Source organism: Alligator mississippiensis, chromosome 1 (assembly GCF_030867095.1).
Source record: "Alligator mississippiensis isolate rAllMis1 chromosome 1, rAllMis1, whole genome shotgun sequence".
Taxonomy (NCBI): Eukaryota; Metazoa; Chordata; order Crocodylia; family Alligatoridae; genus Alligator; species Alligator mississippiensis.
The window spans coordinates 333,835,747-333,852,095 of record NC_081824.1 but is presented as its reverse complement, the minus strand read 5'-3'; positions in this window follow the sequence as shown (position 1 = coordinate 333,852,095).

Sequence of the window (16,349 nt, the reverse complement as noted above, 5' to 3'; positions counted from 1 at the left end):
AAGAGCTTGAGGACACCAAGATCTGGAAGGTGGTATCCCACTCAGCACTGTTAAGGGGCTGCTGATCCCAATCTCCCTGAGCAAGGCCATCTCATGGATGGCCTTCTGTTGCTCTACCAGCCTCTTGAGCGACAGGTATATGAAGTTCCACTGAGTCTCCACATCCTGCATGATTTTGTCCTGCAGGATGTTCAGCTCTGCTTATTTGTCCCACAGCATCTTGCCCACCTTTGATGTTCCGGTGGAAGTAGCCTGCCACCTTCTTGCATTTGGAAATGAGCTTGCTGGTGGTGCTGGTGCCATCACCAGCAGGCCTGTCCCCCTCCAAGGTGTCCCTGACAATGAGGTGGAACTTGTGTGCCACATAGCAGATGCCAACAAAGTTGGCATCACGGACCACCTTGACCATATTGGTCCCATTGGTGATGACCATGAACCCACAGGTAAGCCACCCCTGCACCAAGCAGTTCATGGCCCCCCTGATCTCGGTTGCCATGTGGGACTCATCCATCACCTCAGCTTGAAGGAAAGCCCTCTGATGGGCTAACTGGTTGCACCGGTGCCCTGTGAAGAAGAGGTAGGCGTTATCTTCACCCCAGCTGCTCCAGATGTCCAAAGTGAAGTGCAAGGCCACCTGTGGACCTGCCTTGTTCAGCTCCTCCCTCAAGTACTCCCTGCATGCCTCATACAGGGAGGGCACCACTGTCCTGCTGAAGATGGTACATGAGGGCACTTGGTATGATGGGGCCATGAGTGCCATGAGCCACCTGAACCCTGGCTGCTCAACTAATGAGAAGGGCTGGCCATCCAAGGCAAGCATTTCCCCAGTGCTCTGGGTGATCTCACTCGCCTTTGCAATATGCCCCCCACCCCACTACTTCTGTCCACCTTTCTCCCGCTGTTCCAGAGTGACCTGCCTCTGATTTGGAGAGATGGGGGCTTAGGAGCAAGAGGGGAACTTCTTTTTGGGTATGCTCCCACTGGTGTCAGGCTGAGGAGGATCAATGGCAAGGGGGTGGTATCTGTGGAGATGCATTAGCATCCCTGTAGTGCTCATGTGTTGTTGTTTTTTTTTTCCCTTGCCCTGGCTGGTTTTGGCTCAGCAGTGCAGGCAGATAGCATATGCGGGATCATCTGCCATCTCAAAATGATCCCATACCACACTACCCCCTTGCTTCTGGGGTGCAGGTGTATGTGCAGATGCTGCCTTTTCCCCCTCCACAGCAGACAAAGGCACAGAAACAGGAGGAGTAGACTCAGCAAAGCCACTTGCCTCCACACCCTATACCTCAGCCTCCTCTGAAGTGCCTTCTGGGGAAGGAGACCTGGCTCTGGGGGAAACTTGAGGGGTGTGGAGCACAAACTCAGATGATTCCCCCTCCTTCCCTGGAATTTCCCTTGCTATGGCAATGGGATACAGATCCAGCTCTTCCTCTGGCCCTGGAAGGCTCAGCATGGGGAATGAAATGGGGGTGGAGGAGGCTCATGCTGGTGCTGCTTGTTGTCATGGTGGTGGCATGGGGGATTATGGCTGGTGCTCTTGGAGGGAATGCAGACTCAGGCAGTGGCACTGCTCCCATCTCCTTTCTGCCAGTAGAACTGGAAGCCTCATGCCTGCTAGTTGTAGGGAAAAGGCTGTCTTAGTTTGGGGGGGGGGGGGGGAACTTACAGCTCTCCATCTACCCTCTCTTCCACCCCTCCCTGAAGGCTTGCCAGCTACCTTTCCACCATATTTCATAATGTCTTTCATAGTGTGTTTGGTGTGCTGGAAAATCTGTGTGTTCTTCTGTAATGTAATATGTATTTATGTAATATATGTAGATAGATGTATATATGTATTTATGTAATGTATGTATATATTTATGTATTTATGTAATAAATAAAACATATTGATGTATGTATGTATGTGTTCCTGTATACATTTTATATTTTAATATGCCATATATGCTGTGCTTCTCTCTACAGTGAATGGAATGCAGACTGTGAGAGAAAGCACAGATTTCTTTTTTGGGGGAAAAGAATCAGAATAGACTAACAAAAACAAAAAGAGGATTTTGGGGAAGGAATAAATTGAAAGGAATGAATATAATAATAAAGGACATTAGAAAAGCAAAGTTATTGGATCCCACTTGCTAGTAACAGGCTAGCAAATGGATAGTGATAGCCTTTCTCTGATGCTGCTGAGCTGCTGGAAGATACAGCTCATTAAGCTGACCCCAAGGCACAGAGAAGTCTCAGTTCAAACAATGCTGCTTTTTATGCTGTTTTTCTGTCCCTCCCCCAGATCACTGGGATTGGAAGGGACCTCAGGGAAGGATCACAGTCACTGGCCAGTTACACAGTCAATATGAGAGCAGTCTTTCCACCCTCCCCCACTGGCTCTCTCCTTAGTTTCTCTTTAGCTGCAAGCAAGCCCAGCTTCGAAACTCAGAACATTTCAGAACTTTCAAAATGTTTTGAGTGCCCTCATTTCATTTCAAGGCTATTTTGAAGCCTTTCATTTAATTTCAATTTCACTGTTTCAAGCTCGAAACGAGTCAAAGCAGCATCAAAACAAAACACCCATCAAAGTTTCACACAGCCCAGTTCTAAGTTGTTGGAAGCAGCATCATTATGAAGATTTTGCATAAGCAAAAGTTTCATGTTACATGATGCTGACAAATTAGAATTCAGATGCATAAAGAAGCAGACCATGGTCAGTCTCTCTGGCTCTGAATGATCCCTAAGTAACCTTATCTGGGGTAATTTGATGATACTGAAGGACACCTACAAGTAACAGGTCTTTCATCTTGTTGAAACTTTGTGGATTCTTATATTACTTAACTTTTATAAGAGAAAGTAAAGTGCAATGAAAGTAAACTACTTAAACTTTTTGATCATGTTAGAGAATGATTAAGATATTAAATATTGGATTTTAAAAGATTTGTTCTTGATGGCTTTTTAAATGATGTTAGTAAAATGCATACACTTACAGACCCATTGATTTATATTGTCATGTCCCATTCAGAACCAGGGCATATTTGTCTGTGCATACTGATGTCCTTATTTGCTATAACTGCACAGCAATGAATGGAATTAAAGTTTCACTTGTGGAAGTTTAATTGTAAAAAGAATGAGGAGGTCACTTACTTTGCTGCAGTCTGAGATTAATAAAAAATAAGTTATTTTGAAATTATATAAAATCATAGATTGATACTGTGACACTTCTTCACTGGAGGTTTTCAAAAGGAGGTTGAATAAGCATTGGTCAGGGTTGAGTTAGGAAAAGCATTTCTGTATTCATACAGAGGTTGAGAGTAGATGACTGTCAAGTTCCTATCAATTCAACATGTGAAAAAAACAGCCAGAAGCTTTCTTTCATATCTAAAGCAAAAGGTAGGGCAGAGTTTCACCTCAGACACTAACTTATTCAGAGAGGCATGAGCTTTTGTAAGTGACAGCCTGCTTTGTTAGTTGTTATGAATGGGCTTGCAGAGAGCAGGTGTATGAAATAGAAAGAAATAAAATAATTTAAATACAAAGATAATACAAAGGGAAGGAATGAATAGGTGGAAGAGGGGAGGAGGCTGGGAGAGATGTGTAGTTCTGATGTGTGTGGTGTTATTCTGGTGGCCTCTTGTTCACTGTCACTTTTGGTGTTCATCTTCTGGGGTCTAGGTGCTCTGGAAGTCACTAATGCCAGCAAACAGCCTCTGGCACAGACAGAACTACTCAAATTCATGTTTGTTGTTGAAAGCTCAGAGAGGTTTATTGTCACTCAGACAGTACACTGGCTTGTCTGTTTAGTAGCTGGCCCAGCTCAGTAAAACTGCCTGGATAAGGTAGCAGCACTGTATGTCAATTATGCTCCCCTAGGTCACTACAAAAAACAACTAATGCAGCACTCCTGTTTATACTCCAAATACCCAAGCTTCATTCCAATTCTTATCTATTTTTCTGTGCAGATATTCATCTCTACTTTTCTTTTTACCAAGTTCACACACCTGGCAGTTTCAGTTCTTTATTGCAGTGACTGCCTTCATTAATTTTATTTGTTCCTACAACTCCCTTCTCATACCAGATTTTCTGCTTATTGAGGGATGTTTACTTTTTGCATTTGTTTTTATGTTTCTCCTGACATTCTAGAGGTAAGCAAGGTCTGTTCTTTCCAAGTTCCTTTTTGGTGCCTTAGCTTAACTACAGTATAACATAACCAGAACTCCTACAAGGCAAAGGTGGGCTTTGCCTTGTAGGGGTTATAAAAAACTAGCCCATATAATGGAATAAGAATGCAGAGTGTTAACTGAGATCATATTTAAGACAATCCAGTCTGTGGATGAATTTTTGTTTTGCATTTTTTCATTCAAGTAGTTTTTTAAAGGGTTTTAGGGGTTTGGTTTTGTGGGTTTTTTCTTGCTTTTTTTGTAAAGAACAGCCCCTCTGAGGCCAACTATGGAGTATCTAGGAAGGTTAAAGTGTTCTGCCATAGGCCCTTTTGTCTTTCTGGAATTGATATCAAATTAGTGTCCATTCCAATGTTCCCTCTAAGGTGAAATGATCTGTGAGTGCACCGCTTCAGTCCATGAACACGCCACTTGATGTGAAGTTCCCACTGGGTCTGAAAAAGAAGCCTGCCACATAGACTTAACTTAGAGTTATCTTTTCTCTGAGATGGCCTTGAACAAAAGGCCAGGGCTATTCTGAAGGATGACCCCAGATTGAAACAGGAAGGCCAAGCAGCAGGAAATCCCTGACCTGGATTTCCAAAGAGTGTACAGGCTGGTGGGGCCAACCTGGGAATGAACCCTGCCCCAGCACCAGCTTTCCCAGCAGGGGCCAGGCCCCCACCCTTCTCCCAGGCTGGGAGGAAAGCTCCTTTAGAAGGTGTATATATGCTGAGGTCACTCTCACTGTAACTCAAAAACGTGTGAGTGACTCTGAGTGATTCCCCCACATCAGAGGTACTCAGACATGTTGAGGGAGTGTGCTCTTGGCTGAGCTGTGCAGGCCAAAGCCCCCGAATGCTTCGGGGTCAAAGATCCAATGCCAATATATATATATATACTTCCCCCCTCCCCTTTGCAAATGAGCTCCACCTCTGGATGAATGCCAAAGCAGGCAAGTCCTTTCAGCCTACCTCAAGTTGAATCTACCCCAGCCCCCGCCCCCACCTCACCTTGGGGCAGAGCTGCTGCCTGCTCCATGCCCTCTCCCTCCCCATGGGGATGCGGGAGCAGTGAGGAGCGGAGCAAAGTGACCTCCACACAGCTGAGCAGTAACTTACCACCACGCACATGTGCAGTTTAGAGGGAACCTTGGTCCATTCATTCTTTCATATAGGGATCACCCTGCATTCCAATTTAGACACCAGAGAGGCACTGTAAATGATAGTGTATAAGATTTTGGTATGGGAACCACAGATGTTATGTATATTGTTTGATACAGTGCTGATATGGTCATGTTGATAAGGGGGCCGAGTTGGCATCCGGGTCTGTGGTAAGGCATGGTGGTTTGGTGACAATAGGAGTTTAGTTGGCTAACATTGTATTTTCTGTAACCTAGTTGTGTTCCCCTCCTTGCCCCCATCCCTCTTATGTTAGTCCCTTGCTCGGGCAATCTGTATTTCCCTACTGGCTTTGTCAGCTTTTTGGATTCACAATCCTAAACATCTACTAATAAAATTCATTTTGTTGCTGAAAATTCATCATTGGAGGCTGGGGGTAAACTGCAACCACAGAGACAACCCAGCGCCAATGCTATGACCCAGCAGCAGTCTCCTGGATCCAGAAGCTGTACTGGGCTAACTGTCCCAAGGCAGTGAGAGAGATCCTGGAAGGACCCTCAGACTCTGTTTAACTACTTCAGCATGTTCTTCAACCCCCCAGCAGAAGCTGCCACCCCACGCCTTGCGACCATTGAAATGCTGACCCCATCCCCCTGGCAGAGGGGTTTGAGGAAGCCTTCACACTGCAGGAAGTGGAAGCCTGCCTCAAGGGAACCAGGGACACTGCCCAGGAAGGAACGGCATCAGGTATAGTCTCTAAAGAAATGTGACCTGGGCTGCCTTGTTCTCTCTGTTCTCTTCAACAGGTGCAGAGAGTTCCAGTGAATGCTCACCACCTGGAAGAGGGCCATGACAGTCCTCATCCCCAAGAAGGGAGACCCAGCCAACCTGGGCAACTGGAGACCCATTGCCCTGTGCTCCACCATTGCCAAGTTGTATGCCAGAGGGCTGTATGTCTGGGCAGCCTCCACTCCTGTATATTCCTGCCTAAGCAGAGGACCTGGTGACCCAGAGGATGTGCTATTATCCAGAAAGACTAAAAGCTGTCTGTTATGCAGTGGGGTACCCTGGCTGAGGATCATTATTCTGAAGTATGTCCCTGCACTGCATTATGCCTGAGTTCAATGCACCTAACTATCTCTTTCATATAAAAGAAATAGATATGATATCATATACATAAAAGAGCCAAATAAAATGTTCAGAGTCATAATTCTCCTGTAAGAATTTATAGTCTTAGGTAGTCTTTTTTGGGTTCCACAGTCCCATTGATTTCTCAGAGATATAGATTTGATAAACCTTATTACAGCTCTGTTGGAAGCTTAAAGGGTATTTACAAAGCTCTGCACAGAGAAACCAGACTATGCCTGTAGTAGTTAAAAAGTAACATCTGCCATTGGCTTTCTAGCAACAAGATCTGTTCAAATAACCATTGGAAAGAATTGTAGGTGCAAGGAATTCTGTCAGTCATCACTGTTTAAAGCAATTTATTGACACTATTCTCAAAAGAGCTAATAATGCAAAAGTTTTTGTTGCCCTGAGGGGTTAGGCCAATGCTCAGGATCTCAGTATTGCACTGTTAGACAGGAGGGTGTGGTGTACAATTGCACATGCACACATAAAATCAATTAAGCACACATACACTCACTAGGTGCATACACCCCTATTAGGCATACACCCTTACACTAGCAGCTCAGATACACACATGTTTAAACGAGCCTAGACACATGCATACTTATTACCAATTCAAGCACGTACACTATACACCCCAAAAGTTAGATACAGATCACTAATTCATATATCATGCACACAATGCCATATATATCCATATCCATATGTATACACACACACACACTCACACTAGCAACTCAGATACACACACGTTCAAAATAACCAGTCTAGGTTCATGCACACCTATCACCAGTTTAAGCCCATACACACTACACACACCACATTTAGACAGAATCAGTTACCAGTTACCAACACCTGCACATTCAATACACATACATGGATTACTAATTCATATACCACACACACACACATAATGATATCTATATGTGTGTATATATGTGTATTCACTAATTCACACACATACCACCCACCTACACATACACACAGGTGAGTTCCTAAATTGGGTGTTCTGATGTGCATGTATGTATGTGCTTGGTGTACTTGGGATACCTGGGGAAAGGTTAAGGTAAGAAAGTAAAAGTATAAGGATTTAAAGTTACCAGGACCAGGATTAGAACCAGTTGCCTGCAGGGTCCTGGGCTGAAGAACTGAGGCTTGGGGGTAACTTTAGGTTAATTGATTTTAATTGATTAAAAGACAACGCCCAAAGCCTACAGAACAGGGAAGCATGCTGGCACAGAGGTTGGATCTGGAGCCAGAGCTATGGGGAAGCTGAAAAGGTAGATGGGGAGAGGGAAAATGGGACTAAGGAAAAGTGTGGGTATTAAAGAGGGGCTCTGGGTGTGGGGGAGCCAGAGGATGGCTCTGGGGCAGCTAGAGAAGTCTGGGAAGCTGCAGGGGAGGGGGGGTGGAAGCAGAAAATCACAGTAAGAACAGCAGGAGAGACTGAAAGGCAGCAGGGGCAGCAGGAAAGCAGAGAAATACAGCAGAAGGTCAGAGGGAAAAGGCAGTAGGAATTGAGAGGAGATCGGGAAACTACTGGAGAGGGGTGGGGGCTGGAATTGAGAGAGAGAGAGAATGAGCCTGGAATTTAAGATAAGGAAGGGACTGGGATTCAGTAAAACATGACCCAACTCGGGGTTGCAAATGACAGTGGTTTTATTGAACAGGGGAGATGGTGACACAATGCCAAATTGGTTCGCTTGCACCCACCCACACCCACACACAGCCACACACAATGGCAGCAGGGGTTAGAGAGGCTTGGTGCAGGGTCTGAAGTCCACTGAAGTCCAGGAGGAGAGAGACAGAGAGAGAAAGAGAGAGTCCAAATTGTAGGAGGAGGTGTGCAAGTAATATCTACCTATCCCAGGCTGGAAGTTGATCCTTGATGGCCAGTCAGGGTATCCTTCAGCTCGGTGTTGTCCAGAGGGCATTGCCATCAGGGCCTCTGGGGTGGATAGGTGACGTGAAGCTGGTCTGGTCTGGATGGAAATGGCATTCCCAAAGGGTCTGTCTTCACTGCCCCTTTTTATAGGGGCAGACCATGTGTGACCCTAGTGGCAGGAGGCATGCTCAGGCAAGGGTCAGCTCCTGGTGTACTGAGCATGTGTGCTCCATGCAGGGATGTGCAGTTTCGGGTGTCTGTAAAGGTGGGGTACAATGATAGAGTTGCTGGTTCTGCATGGTCTTTTGTTCTTCAAATGCTGGTCTTGTCTCTGTTCCTGGGTGAGGTCCGTGGTTCCTGGGTGAATTAATGCGAGGTGATGGCCTGGTCGTTACAGGCCATTCAGTAGAGGCCTGCTACCATTGTATTTTAATCATTCTCAATCATTCTCATTCATCGGGGAGCCAATTTACATGGGAGGGGTACAATGAATCATATTATTGCAACAGGGGATGCCCAGGCAGAGGACAGAAGATGGAGACTTGACATATAAAATGGAAACTTGACATGACTTTGTTTCACTTAAAAACACAGGCCTAAACCATACAATATCCATATGAAACAATAAAAATCAATACAAAAATGATAATAATACAATATACAACAATAAAAATTAATACAAACCTAATAATTATACAATATAAAACAGTGGATATTCAAAACCAAAAACTTGCTAGCAAAATAAAAATGTTCAAAGCTTACCCTAAGTTTGAGCTCACTTATACTTATTTATAGGGAATAGAGAGAGAGAGAGAAAAGTCAGAAATGGTTGGGGAAGGGGAGGGAATGCATTTTAAAATGAAAAAAGAAAAACTGGGGGTTTTGCTACATTTTCACATGATATTTGGTATCCATGGCAAACAGCTAAACATATGTTTTAGAGTATGATGGTTTGGGTTACTCTTTGGCTAGTTTGAGAATTATTTTATCTATAAACGTAGAAAACCATTTTTATTTATAATACTGCACACAATGCAGGAATTTTATAGCTAATTCACTGTTGATTTGAGAAATACTTATGACATATTTTAATGATTTGTGCATTGCTTAACAGTGAAAGGATTGTTTGAATTCACAAGCCATACTGTACTATTCTATTAATAAGGAGGGATCCTGGATTTGTCTGATTTTTAAAAATCCCCAATTTTTGGTTAAAAAAAATTGTAACCCCAAATCCACATTTTTCCATGATTAAAATGAAGCACCACTGTATTCTAATATTATAAAACTATAGTCTGTCTGTCTGTCTTTTTGTCCATAACACTTTATTTATGCTCTGATTGGCTGACTGAAACACCCTGCTCCCTGGATCATTGATGCCTGCACAGTTGGATGGGTAAAAAATTGGCTGATGGGGCACACCCAGAGAGTAGTGGTGGATGAGTTGTACTCAACCTGGAGAGATGTGAGCAGTGGGGTACCCCAGGACTCGGACCTCGGGCCCGCACTGTTTAACATCTTCATCAGCGACTTGGACGAGGGGGTGCTGCACCTTGGGAGAAGGAATCCACACCATACATACAGGCTGGGGAGTTCTCTTCTTGAAAGCACAGAGGCAGAAAGGGATCTTGGAACATGAGCCACCAATGCCTGACCACAGCCAGCAAGGCCAGCCATACCTTGTCATGCATCCCAAGGTGCATCTCAAGCCGGTCCAGAGAGGTGATACTCCCCCTCTATGCAACTTTGGTCAGGCCACAGTTGGAGTACTGCGTCCAGTACTGGGCGCCGCACTTCAAAAAGGATGTGGCCAGCCTGGAGAGGGTTCAGAGGAGGGCCACCCACTTGGTGAGAGGGCAGCAGCACAGGCCCTACGAGGAGAGACTGAAGGACCTGAAGCTGTTCAGCCTTAGCAAGAGGAGGCTGAGGGGGGACCTGGCGGCTGCCTACAAGGTCATCGGAGGGAATTAACAGCAAATAGGCAGAGCTCTTTTCTCCCCAGCACCACCTGGGATGACGAGGAACAATGGTCATAAGCTGATGGAGAATAGGCTTACGTTAGAGATTGCAAGGCAATATTTTACAGTTAGGGTGGCCAAAATCTGGAACCAACTTCCCAGGGAAGTGGTCCTCGCCCCTACCTTGGGCAAATTCAAGAGAAGGTTGGACGATCGCTTGTCTGGGGTCTTGTGAACCCAGCATTCATTCCTGCCTGTGGCAAGGGGTCAGGCTAGATGATCTGTTCAGGTCCCTCCTGACCCTAGCTACTATGAAACTACTATGAAACTACTAGGGAGATAACAGCAACTGAGTGAATGGAACAGGGAGGGGGGCATCCCTGCTGGTCTTGCCCTCTCTGCCCTGCTTCCTGCAGGTGGCAACAATGGAGCAGGGTGGGGTGAGGCTGCTGGAGCTGTCCTCACCCCCCCCACCCTTGCTTCTTTGAGGTGGTGGCATTGGCACAGGGGGAGAGCAGAGTCAGGAAGCCATAGGAGGAGCAAGGCCACCAGTGCAGGCCATCATGGCGGATGTGGGGGGAGAAGTGAGTCCAAAGTGGGGGAGAGGAGCGGGTGCACCATGGCAGTGGGTGGGGAAGATTGGACCTGGATCAATGTGGTGGCAGTGTCGGCAGTGGGTCCAACGTGGGGAGGGAGGAGGAACAAGCCCAAGGGGGTGGGAAGCTGGCCCACTGTGGCAGTGGGCCCAGTCTGATGCAGCCTGACATGGCAATGGTGGGGGGAGGGGAGAAGCGGGCCTCCTTCCCCCCTCAGTCCCGGGCCATTCCTCCCCCACTCCTGCTCCCCTGTGTCAGGCCTGAGTTCACTCCTCCCATTCCCCCACTCCCCTGCAGCAGCCCGAACCCACTACTTCCCACCACCCCCCACTGTGGCAGGCTGGCTTCTTTCCACCTTTGGGCTTGGTTCTGCCCCGCATTGGGCTCAGACCCCATGCATCAGGAGGGAAGGGGGGAGATGACCCAGATGGGGAAGGGCACAGGGCTCTGTCCCTGCACACTCCCCACCGCCACCCCATCATTCTTGATGGACAATTCGCTAGTGTGTGTATATATCTGAGAGAGAGAGAGGTGTTTCATTTCAATCACAGAAAAATTGAGATTTGGGATTGCTTTTTTTTTAACTGAAAATTGGGGATTTTTTTAAATCAGAGAAAACCAGGATCCCTGTTAATAAGTAAGGTGCTTGTAGTACAAAATTAAGAAATCCTGATGTCATTGCATTCCCATAAATGTTGATAGGATTCATCCATTCCCATGCACTTAGCAGAAAAGGTATAGTACTATTTGTATAAAAACAAAAAAAAAAAAGCCAGCACAACAGAGGAGAGCAGAAAAGCTGACAGTTTTCTTCCTGGTTGCAAGAAACTCTGAGAGTCAGCCAACAAAATCTGCTCACTGAAGTACTCCTTGTGGCTCTTTTCTAGTTGGTGCACATTGATCATGATAATTTAATGAGGGTTTTAATGCTGTCCTAAGCAATAGGATAGAACAAAATATGTATGCATTCAATTTCTAGGCTCTGATCCACAAAGGAATTTAAGAAGGATGGTACTGATCACAGCTGCACTTAAAGTTGTGGTCTCTAGCATATCGACTAGAGTTCACAAACTTCAGTTAGGTGACTAAATTAATAGGAAGAATGGGGCACTAAGTATTCATAGCACCCCATGCTAAGCAGTTGTGGTACTTAAGCTAGCTTCAGAGAGGGGTTTGCTTGATATGCCTTCTCTATCCCACATGCAGGAGCACAAGCTGGTCCTGTGGGAAGGTGTCCATGTTGCACAAGTGAATGCCTCTCATGGAATTAGCTGCTAGTAAGAGGAGCCCACCCAAGTGGTTAAAGAACTCATGCAAGACCTGAAAGACCAGGGTTCTATACAGTCCTCAGCAACCTATGTTCCCTGGGACACTGCCTATATCTAGTGGGTTGGAGTAGGTTGTGGGGAGGGGCAGGGCTTTAAACCATTCCTGTTGAAGTTGTCCTAGTGCTCAGTAAGAAAATCAAGATTTACATGTATTAGAGAGAATGCATAAGAGGAAGCATGATTTTATAGTTTGGCGATGAGTACATCTCCCTCTGAGAGGAAAGTCCTGTTTTGATACCTGTTCCCAGGACTCCTTATGTATTAAACAGCAATTGGGGGAAACAACAAAAACAAAATTAAATAGTGTTGGGAACCAGGACTGGAACCCTGAGTGGCTTCATAACTGGGATACGTAGCCATGTTCTTGTTTCTCTGACCCCATTAATCTTGTATTCATTTTACACAGCAGCACAGATTCAACCAGAAGGAGTGTCAGGGTCCATGTATAGAAAAGATGGGCTCTTGCATGACCAGCTACAGCTGATGGTGTTGAATAGAAGTAGCTATTTTTGCTAGCCTAAATGCTATCAGTATGTCTTGGATGTGAATGTATCTCCTGAATTAGTCCCTTCAGGAAGTATATGCCAGGGGTACCTAATTAATTAATCTGAAAAAAATTAAAATATGACATAGGTATTGAGCTGCTCAGTTCTGTTTGAATGATTTTTTGCGTGCCTTACAGCAGAACTCTAAGTGCACTAAGGACTCTGCTAGTAAATACATAGATGCCTAATAAATTAGGTGGAAGTTTTGTGAATCACAGTGCTGGAATTAGATTATTACATTCATTCTAAACCCCACTCTAGGTTTCAAAGACATTTGTGGATACAAACCCACTATTTTCTGCCATAATTACTTACATTTAAAAAAACCCAAAACCTCTTCACTTTCAGTTGCTGTAGTATAATTTGTCTTGATTAGCTTTCATACCCTTGTTTTAAACTAAATTATAAATTAATATTCTACATTGGTCAGGTGTCCAGGTTGTAGTCATATTAGTCTAGAGGAAAAGGCAATCAGGACTCGTGGAAAATTACCTGGAGTCATAATGGAACCAATGTCACAATTGTTTGTGCACTCATGGTGCTCAGGACAGGGCCAATGTGGTTCCTATTTTCAAGAAGGCGAGGAAGGAGGAACCAGGTAACTAAGCTGGTTAGCCTCACATCTATCCTTGGCAAGACCTTTGAGAAAATTGTTAAGGATCACATTTGTGGGGGACCAGCGGGTAAAACAATGCGAAGGGGCAACCAGCATGGGTTCATAAAAGTCAGATCCTGCCTGACTAACTTGATTTCTTTTTACAACTGTGTCACAAAATGCTTGGATGAAGAACTAGAGGTAGATGTTATCTACTTAGATTTTAAAAAGGCCTTTGACACAGTGCACACCCAATTTTTATAAATAAACTAAACAGTTGCAATGTAGATTATAACACAGCCCGGTGGGTGGAAAGTTGGCTTATGGGATGCACCCAGAGAGTGGTGGTGGAGGGGTCAGTTTCTACCTGGAGAAATGTGGGCAGCAGTGTCCCCCAAGGCTCTGTCCTGGGACTGGTACTGTTCAATATCTTCATTAGTGACTTGGATGAGGGAGTAGAAAGCACCCTGTCCAAGTTTTCAGATGACACCAAACTATGGGAGGAGGTAAACAAACTAGAGGTCAGGGAGTGAATCCAGGTGGATTTGGACAGGCTGGGGAAATGGGCAGAACAGAATAGGATGCAGTTTAACAAGGATAAGTGTCATGTGTTGCACCTGGGGAGGAAGAATCATTAACACTCCTGCAGCCTGGGAGGTACCATTCTAAGTAGCACAACTGTGGAAAGTCGTAGTCGACTCCAAGATGAACATGAGTTGCCAATGTCATGAAGTAATAAGTAAAGCTAACCACACTCTTTCTTGCATAAGTAGCTGCATCACAAACAGGTCTAGGGAGGTGATACTTCCTGCTGTGTGGCATTGGTCAGGCCTCAGCTGTGTCCAGTTTTGGATGCCACACTTCAGGAGGGATGTAGATAATCTGGAAAGGGTTCAGAGGAGGGCCAACAGCCTGGTTAAAGGCCTACAGGAAAAACCCTATGATGACCTATTGAGAGACCTGAATCTCTTCAGCCTCCACAAGAGAAGGCTGAGAGGTGATCCTGTGGCCGTTTACAAACTCATCAGGGGTGGGAGGGCAGCAGGAAATAGGGGATATGATGTTTACCAGGGCACCCATAGGGGTAACTAGAAACAATGGCCACAAACTGAAGGGCAGAAAATTTAGATTGGACATCAGGGGGAACAAGTCTTCACTGTGGCGGTTGCCAAAATATGAAATATGCTTCCAAGGGAGGTGGTGCTACCCCTTCCTTGCAGGTATTTAAGAGGACATTGGACAAACATCTGACTGGGGTCATCTGAAACCAGCACTCTTTCCTGCCCAGGGCAGAGGGTTGGACTTCATGATCTAATAGTTCCCTTCTGACCCTAAAATCTATTAAATCTATTAATATATAAACATTAAAAATAAACAAAAACATAAATAATTCATTTATTTTTAACTGGCAGGTACAAAACTGTAGGGCTAGGTTTGTTTCATTAAGACTGCATATAAGTTTAGGAGTCCAAGTCTGGATAGTAATTAATGTTAAATGAGTACAAGTTGAAGATTTGTTTGTTTTATTTTTTCATTCAGAATTCAGTAGAGTTGTTGCCCATGTTGACAGTGTGCATTCAGTGTAATATCTATTTGCGTGCTATATCTATTATTTTACTTATCTGTGTATATTTCATTTGAGTGAGATATATTGCAAATAAAAGGCTTTCTATAGCCTAATTACTTGGTAAAGAAGTATTGCTATTGGTGATTAGTCTTATAGTAGCAAGCCAAATAGGCTGTCAACCTGTTTGTGAGATGTTAGGGGAACTAACACTTTCAGTTGATATAGACTGTGAAAATTGTATGTATGTGTGTGTCTGTGCGTACATGCATGTGTATATATCACTTATGTGTGTGTGTGTGTATATAGATAGATAGATAGATAGATAGATAGATAGAGTGTGTATCTATCTATCTATCTATCTATCTATCTATCTATCTATCTATCTATCTATCTATCTATATCTTCTTTTCAGCTCTCAAGTTTCTGTCCTCTCCTATCCCATCCAGTAACCCAGTGATACCAAGCTCATACCCGCAACAGTCAGATATTCACAGAAATTAATGGTGTTGTCCCTCATATATAGAAAGTCCTCCTTGTACTGATCATAAGGCTGTTATTAACTCCTATAAACATCTCCTCCATAAAGACACCTATGCCAAGCTGTCTTTAAGAAATCAATGTGATGATAATGGCTTGAGGGGTAAATAGGGATAACTGACATTTAAAAGTGGTTTTAATCAATGGGAACTTTCTCAGACTAAGATGAATCTTACTATAAGTATGGATGTTGCCATGTGTCCTTTTGTTGCTAACAATTACCTATCAAAGTAAACAAATGGTATTGCATTGGATTTTTTTTTAACTTATTTTACACCAAGATATAACTGGTTGTCATATCCCTTAGTCATTTGCAGATGACAGGAAACAATAAGATGTGCCATTGATTTACAGATGATTCCTGAACTTAATTTACCTAGAATTGGTCATTCAGAAATTTACATTTTTCAGGTAAAATGTGTTAGTTCTGCTACTTTGGAAACATGTTTATGGATGCTTCTCCTAGATACAGTTATAAACATCACTTTCTGCCTTCTGGACTGCATGATTTCAGTCCAGCTTGCCTTCTCTGGCTTATAAATTATAAAATTACTGTCTCTTTGAAGATGGGAATAAAGGGCAACACTAGGGCATAAGTCAAGAAAAATATTGAAGTAGAGAGTGACATGTAATAAGTGATATGTATTTTCCGCTCATGTATTTGTAGTGCTATAATATATTTGCATCCATTGTGTGCTTCATCTGCAGCTGGATGAAGCACTGTTGAATTAATCTTCCCATATCCAGTCATATGGAATTTGTACAATATGCATCTGAGCAACTATATTCCATTGTCTTGGCTTCCAATTTTTGCAAATATTTAAATGCTTTTCTTTTTTGGCACTTCACAGAATGTTTACTGAAAAAAAAAAAAGGCATATGTTAGAATCTACAGGAGTTAAGGTTTATTCTACAATCTCATCCAAACTAGACAGAGACGCGGCATG